Source organism: Drosophila serrata, unplaced genomic scaffold, assembly GCF_035046125.1.
Source record: "Drosophila serrata isolate PLE 108 unplaced genomic scaffold, ASM3504612v1 contig_272, whole genome shotgun sequence".
Taxonomy (NCBI): Eukaryota; Metazoa; Arthropoda; class Insecta; order Diptera; family Drosophilidae; genus Drosophila; species Drosophila serrata.
In genome coordinates this window covers 4,137,721-4,144,893 of record NW_028257170.1, presented here as the reverse complement: position 1 = coordinate 4,144,893, position 7,173 = coordinate 4,137,721, and positions in this window count along the sequence as shown.

Sequence of the window (7,173 nt, the reverse complement as noted above, 5' to 3'; positions counted from 1 at the left end):
AGCAATGCTTTAGTTAGACTTTAAATGAAGAAATTTTTAGCCTGAGAAACTCGAATGAAATCTTTAATGTTTCACATGTCTTCATCGATAATTATGCCAAAATATTGGAACCTCCCCTATCGATCGAAGGCCATTAATCCGGAACCAGTTTCCGTGGGATGATTCATCGTTGGCAATTATCCCCAAACATGGCAATTATGCAATTTTCCACCCGGTCCCCGGAACACTTGTCGCACTTAATGGCCACTGTAGCCGATGGTCGTATCCGATGATTCACACGCCTCCCAGGCAGCCGGATTCCGCATGCCCAGATGCAGATACATCCCATAGATACACCGATACAGAGCAGGGCACTTGAAGACAATGAAAATCTGAGACGATGATGCTGGCGACCGCACATGACTGCGATGACTGTGATGAAGATACCGATGAGATGGCGATGAAGATGAAGATACATACCTGGCGGCACTCCACAGCAGCGGCGGACTTCAATCGAGTGCCGCCGCTCGCGTATCTGCAGCTAACTGTAATTGTATCTAACAGCCACGTTTGACAAGCACAAGTTCGAGAGACTGGCAGCCCAGGAAAAAAAAAAAACGCTAAGAGCCAAGAGCGCTTCAACATGGCAACGCGTCGCCCTGGAACTGGAACTGGTGCGGCCTTTTATGGCCAACAGGCAGCAGTTGCCGCCACCGCCGCTTCGACGCGTGCTGCCAAGGCTCTCCGCTGTCTTCTTGGCCACCCAAAAATGGTCAGCGTAGCGCCACTCGAACGAACGAATCCGACAGATACAGATGGTTCTAGCAGACATAGCTTCCCTCTGGCAGCCAGAGATACAATTGCCCACCCCAAAAACTTCGATCTGTGCCGTTTTTCCTCTGAATTATGGCTGGAAATCAGAAGAGAAACCATTATTTAAAGCCAGAGAGAGGGGGAGTACCCCGAACAGTAAAGGAAATGGTAGAAATGAAGCGAAATTCTAGGGAAAATCTATGCAAATAGTTGAGGAGAATTAAGTCAACTCAAGGTATATTTGTAGGTAACCCTAAGATAGTCAATAGATTCCATTTTCCTGTGTTCTTCCTGAACCTAAACCTTATATTGAACTAAAGTTCTGCCAGAAAACAAATAGAAACAGTCAAGCAACACAGTAAACGAGTTACGTAGAAAACTATCAAGTGGAAAACTGAAATGGGGAAAAAAGGAGCAGCTGGCAGAGGAGTGAAATCTGGGGGAAGAGAGTCGAGGTTGGAGTCGAAGCCAAGTCAACACGACAACACTTGGCAGACCGACAACAGCCCGGGGAAATGCAGGAGTAAGACAGGCGGCAGCGGTCTGTATCCAGCGTCAATTGAGTGGCAAACTGGAGGGAGCTGCAAGGAGCTCCACAAACACATCCTGTCCCCCTGGACACGCCGCTATTGTCAGAGTAAATAATAACTTATGTGTGGTGTCAGGGCCAAAAACAGGGCACTGTGGCCACGGAAATCCTAGCCAGGGAAATGTAAATACAAACCAAGGCTCCCTGCAAAACTTTAACAAGAACTCATCATCAGTCGGATTTTTTAGGCAAGAGAATCTGAATCTATCGAGTTTCGTCAACGGAAAAGGCAGGAAAAAAATCGGTTTTCTGAAAGGGAATTTTCAATGAAAGTAACTGAAACCCGGCCAGAGTTGGGAAAAACTGGTAACTAGTAGAAACTCCGAACGAGCCAGAACTCTGGCATTAAGTGCAAATTATTGGTTCGAAATTAGTAGAGCGAGAGAGAGACCCGGAGTCGGGGCTTTTGTGGTTGCATTTGCTAATGGAAAACTCTGCTGCTTTTTCCTCGTTGTCTGGATTTTTCCCCTACAACCCCTTTTTTGTGGCTAAAAAGCTCTCACAACTAAAGCGTGGCAGAAAATAAAAACCCAAGCCGAGAGTCTGCATGGAAAGGCAGATAAATTTGCAACACTTTCCACCAGTTATTATTCCCAGAAATTCTCAACGTAAACATTATTTTCACTTAGAGAGCTGAGGGAGCTTCCAGCTCCACAACATTTGATTACTCCGATGGCAGCTGCTATTGCAAATGCAGCAAAAACAACTGAAAGTAAACATTATTATTAAGGCTGGCATTCTTGGCTGAGAAACAATATTTATGTGGAATCCACTTCATAGAGTGGTTCAATTTCCGCACAGCGGAGACGGAATTTGTTAAGCGCCTTAAGAGTTGTAAATAAAATCAATTGATTTCTTATTTATAAAGTGAATTCGAGAACTGCCACCTACTCAAAGCCCTTGGCAAACATGACAAAAGAAAGCCGACTCGCAGAGATCCACAGATCCGCTGGCGGAACAAGTAAACAAGCCCATAAATAAATTATTTGCTTAGGAGCAAAAAGTCTTGAGCGAGAACTAGGCCTCAATTTTGGGGGAGGTGTGCAAATATATATAAATGCTGCCACTCTCCGCTTTATATATACACATTTTGTATATATATATATTTATTTTTTCGTGTTTCCGCTTAGTAAACACAACTGAAATGACAAAAAGGCAGCCAAGTCTTGACCAACTCGAAGGAGAACTCCCTCCCCGTCCTGGAAACATTATCAAGGCAAACAGCGGCATAATGGAGGACTCACTGCCCCGAGGAGTGCAAAAAAAACACAACAAGAGGAGGAGGAGATGAGACGGGGAACTATTACGCTGTGTGTGGTCTGGGAATAGGGCTGGGTCATTGTGATAAATAAGTAAATAGCCGGAGACAGGCTCAGACCTCAGATCGATTTATGCAAAGCTCCCTCCGTTGGCCAAACAGCGCTTTTAGTGACATTAAGGGGCGTGGTCCTAAATGTTTAATGGCCTGCAAATAAAAGTTATGCCAGGCCAGGCTGCGCGGACATTAACGAAGCGGAAGATTATATCGGAGGAACAGGAAAGAAAAAACTCATAGAGGAAATGGAAATCCTCCGATAAGCCTTGCCAATTGTCGGGGGGTATAATTAGCCCAAATCACACATGACTTGCAGGAATGATTCTACAATTTAAATGCTTAATATACTAAACTCTAGCCTAGAGCATTTCTATATACGAATAAATATTTATTGGCACGAATTAGCATTCTAAAATTTATGCAAAATTCAGCTTTCAGCAAATTCCAAAATAGAAAAAGGCAGAAAAATTAGCCAAGTTGTTTGTTATTTGCTAAATTAATCACTGTCAATAGAAGCACACCTTTAGACTTCAAGAATATGCATGATTTCTTGGGAATAAAGATTATACACAATATATATATGAAAATAAAGCTCATTATGTCATTGTCACCCAATTAACCTTAACAATAGTAATAAATAAATACTTTTCAAATTCACTTTTGCCGGCTTATCAAGGGAAATCACTCTTCTATATACATATATACAAATGCATTTGGAGGATTTGCATTGACTGGCGATCCGTAATTACGCTAAACGTTATGCGCATTTATTTCCCATTGATTTTGCATTTTAAATTTCAACGTTTGTGATTTTATTTTGTGAGCAGATTTTTGAAGGTACAAAATGGTAAGCGTGAATTTATATAGTTCAAAGTTTGATTACACTGCGCTGTGCTTTGTGTGTGTGTGTTTAAATATGCAAATCTGGTGTTTGAACAACTTTAATATGCAGCTTACCAAAGAGCCAGAGAAACTAGTTTTGCCTCCATATATTTTTTTTCACTGACTGCATAATTTCCCCCCCGAAATGACTTTTTTTTTTGACTCTTAATAAATGAGAGCAAAAGTGGGTGTCACATACCGTCCTAATGAGCCCCCGAAAATGGTTGAATTTGGTCACTCTGAGCTCTGAAATATGTATAATATATCTGCAAAATAATTTCTTGTTGTTTCGATTTGTGTTTGCTTTTTGCCTCTCCCCCGGGCAGCCGGCAGTTGCATTGACCCAATTTGTTTATTTATTGAAATTGCTTTTATGGGCAACCCCGTCCGAGACAGAGTGTCTACCTCCGCCTCTATCTCTTCAATCTACAATCATTTGCTGCCTCCTGCACTCTCTCGCCTTCAATTATTATTTATCGATTCCAGCTCAATTTGTCAAATATATATTTTCCTCTTCCACTGGGTCACTGGGTTGGGTATTTGGCTATATTCGATCGAATTCATGATTCATTGATGCTGTGATTCCATCGAAATCCATCTGAATTTGCTCCAGATCGAATGGGACTAGCAAAAGTCCTCGCTCCGTGGAAATTAAATTATAAATTTAGACAGATAAATTCGGTTGATACCTTTGGGGGGGGGCTCAACAAACCCAAGAATTTCACTTCTGACCAGCCGAAAATCGGAATAAATGGTTTTTACAGCCCGGGGGCATTGAATGGGATAGGAGAGCGCATGTAGAGCTTATTTTGTGGAACCAAAAACGTGCCGCCCCCTCAAACCCAGTGACATTGTCACCTCAACTCGACTCCAGCCTGGTTTCATGTAATTGCTTAGTCTAATTTATGCCGGCGGACGAAGGCAAAGTCAATGTCGAGCTGGGCAAAAATGGGAAGCCCAAAATGGTCGAGAGACCCAAAACAAAAACAAACAGCTTTTAGGGGCTGGGTCCGAGGGGGCGGATTGTGTATGGGCGGGGCAGGCACCAGACAGCGACATGAAAAAGCGTTTATCTAAGCAAAATGTTACCAACAAAGTCCGTAATTACAATTTATTGCAGGTAATTATGTAATTTTCGTGACGGATTTTGTTGTTTAGAGATTCAACGAGACGAGAGACAAACCAAAGTGCGTGTGTACACTGAGGAAAACAAGGGGGCTGGGAGTGTAAAGTAGCCTTGATTTTATAAATTAAAGGAATCAATTTTTAGAAGCTCCTATGTGCATATAAATATATCTTTAATAACATGTTGAGACTATTAGGAATATGTTCTGATTTAAATCATTTAATTAGACAAACAATATGTACAATAAAATATTAAACGTTACAACAAATTAATATAATTTCAAGCCTTTAAAACATAAAAGAAATTAAATGATCTATTTCTTTAAAGTTATGAATGAAATTCTATGATCTTTAAGCATAAATCATAGTTTTCTGTATGAAACTAATATCAATTTTTCCCTCTGTGCATGAAAGTACTTTAAAATCCCCCATCTACCAGGTGCGTACCTATTTTAAATGAGTTTTCGGATCGGAAAAACTTGGACGACCGATATTTCGTAGTCCATTGCATGTGGCATGCAACGTTGATTGCCACTGACCATGCGGGAAAATCTTCGATGGCTATGCTCCTTGGTTTTTTGTTTTTTGTGCTGGTCTCAGGTTGCTTCTCGTTGATTTCTCGTTTGCTCAGTCAGCTCGTTGTCATTTCCTGTCCAAGGTTTAAAAAATGGACATGTGCTTGGAGGATGATGGAAGGTGACTGATTTTCTAGCCATTCACTCTTGGCTCTGCAAGATGTTCTCTTTTCGTAGTGCAACACGCATTTCCTGCCGGTAATATTACCAAGAACTGTGACAATTTAATCGATTAATTATTTGTGAGAAATCAAATCAAAGAAAAAGCTAAGAGAGACGCTTACGAATCTCTTATTTAATCTGTCATTCAGGACTGAGTCTCTCCAAAAAGAAACCCCTTGAAAGAAACAACGTAATCTGCTTTTTCGGCTGATATTCGCCAATTAAAACCCCCCAAAAAGCTATCTAAATCACATTAGACCCAAAAGAATGGTCGAAGCAGAGAAAAACCTTGTTCAGACCGCTTCCGTTGAAAATGGAAATTGAAATTTAATTTGCAGAGCGAGCGAGCGAAAAAAAAAAACGCCAGCTCATCAACGATGGCATTAGTTTGCACATATTCAAATCAGTTTTTTATTTGCCAAACAAAGGCTGCAGAAGAAGAGGGAAAAAAATCGTTAAAATAAAAACAGTTGAAGAGGTGTTTGGGTAAGCCGTGGCTGCGCCAGAGACAGGAAATACGTTTGGGCCAACTAAACAGAGGAAAGCCGGCGAGAAAAACTGGAAATCATTGTGCGCCAAGACCGCTGCCTCCTCCGCCTCTGGCATCATTAACATATATTTGAAAACGCAGAGGAATGCCAGTGCTGTTCAGCGGGTTTTGTGGGTCCTCATGAAAATTTGTAAGTATGTTGGACTTGTCACTTGCACACTTCATGACCATATTTGTCACATTTGCGCCATGTTCGCGTTGGCCAAGGAGCCCGCGGGGGCAGCCGGCCAGGGGTCCAGCATTGGGTCTGCTCCGGCTCCGGCTCCTGCTGCTGCTCCTGCTCCAGCTCCTGCTCCATCCTGCTTCCTGGTACCCACCAAAACCTGCGCCATCCCTCGGCGGGCAAATCAGATGCGCAACTAACGAGCAACAACCACGACAACGACGTCGACATGGAAATTCGTTCGCTCTGCGCTTTGCCATACTGAGTGGACACAGGGTAGCAAGGGGTAGGAAGGGACTAGGAAGGGTATAATTTGTGATCTAATTTCATTAATATATATACAAATATTTCCCCATTTTGTAGCCATAAATACCATTTATTTGTACATTGTATGCTTAATTATATATTAAGCAACGGGATGAGTATCAGCCATAGCTGCTGTGACTTTTGGCTATACCTTAAAGTATATATTGTATATATTTTTTGATAGCTCATCGTATTAACTAACTACAGGGTATCCCCCATTTGAATAACATTTGGTACGCAACAGTCACAACTTGCTTTTATTGTTCTGCCGGCTGCTGCTCCAACTGTTCCAGCTCCCGCTCCCGCTCCCGCTCCTGCTGCTGATTCCACTGCTGATGCTGATGCTTTCTGCGGTTGCCGCAGACGCCTTCTGGCCATATTTGTATGAATAAATGCGTATTTAAGCACATACTTACAACACTTGCCATGTATGGAGAGCCAGCAACCCAAAAGACAAGGGACACAAGCTGGGACAGCAGCAGCAGGAGCAGGAGCAGGAGGAGGAGCTGGGGACACGGGACATGGGACATGGGTCCTCTGGGTATCCCAGACAAGGGACAGTTCCCAGTGGCAATAGGCAGGGGTGAGGGGGAGTAGAAGCATTTTGCATTTTTCCTCCCATTTTCACATATTTTCCCGGTGCGGTTACATTTGCTTTAAGCCTCCTTAAAATGTGGAAATATATTTCACTAAAGAAAGAAAAAAACAGTGACA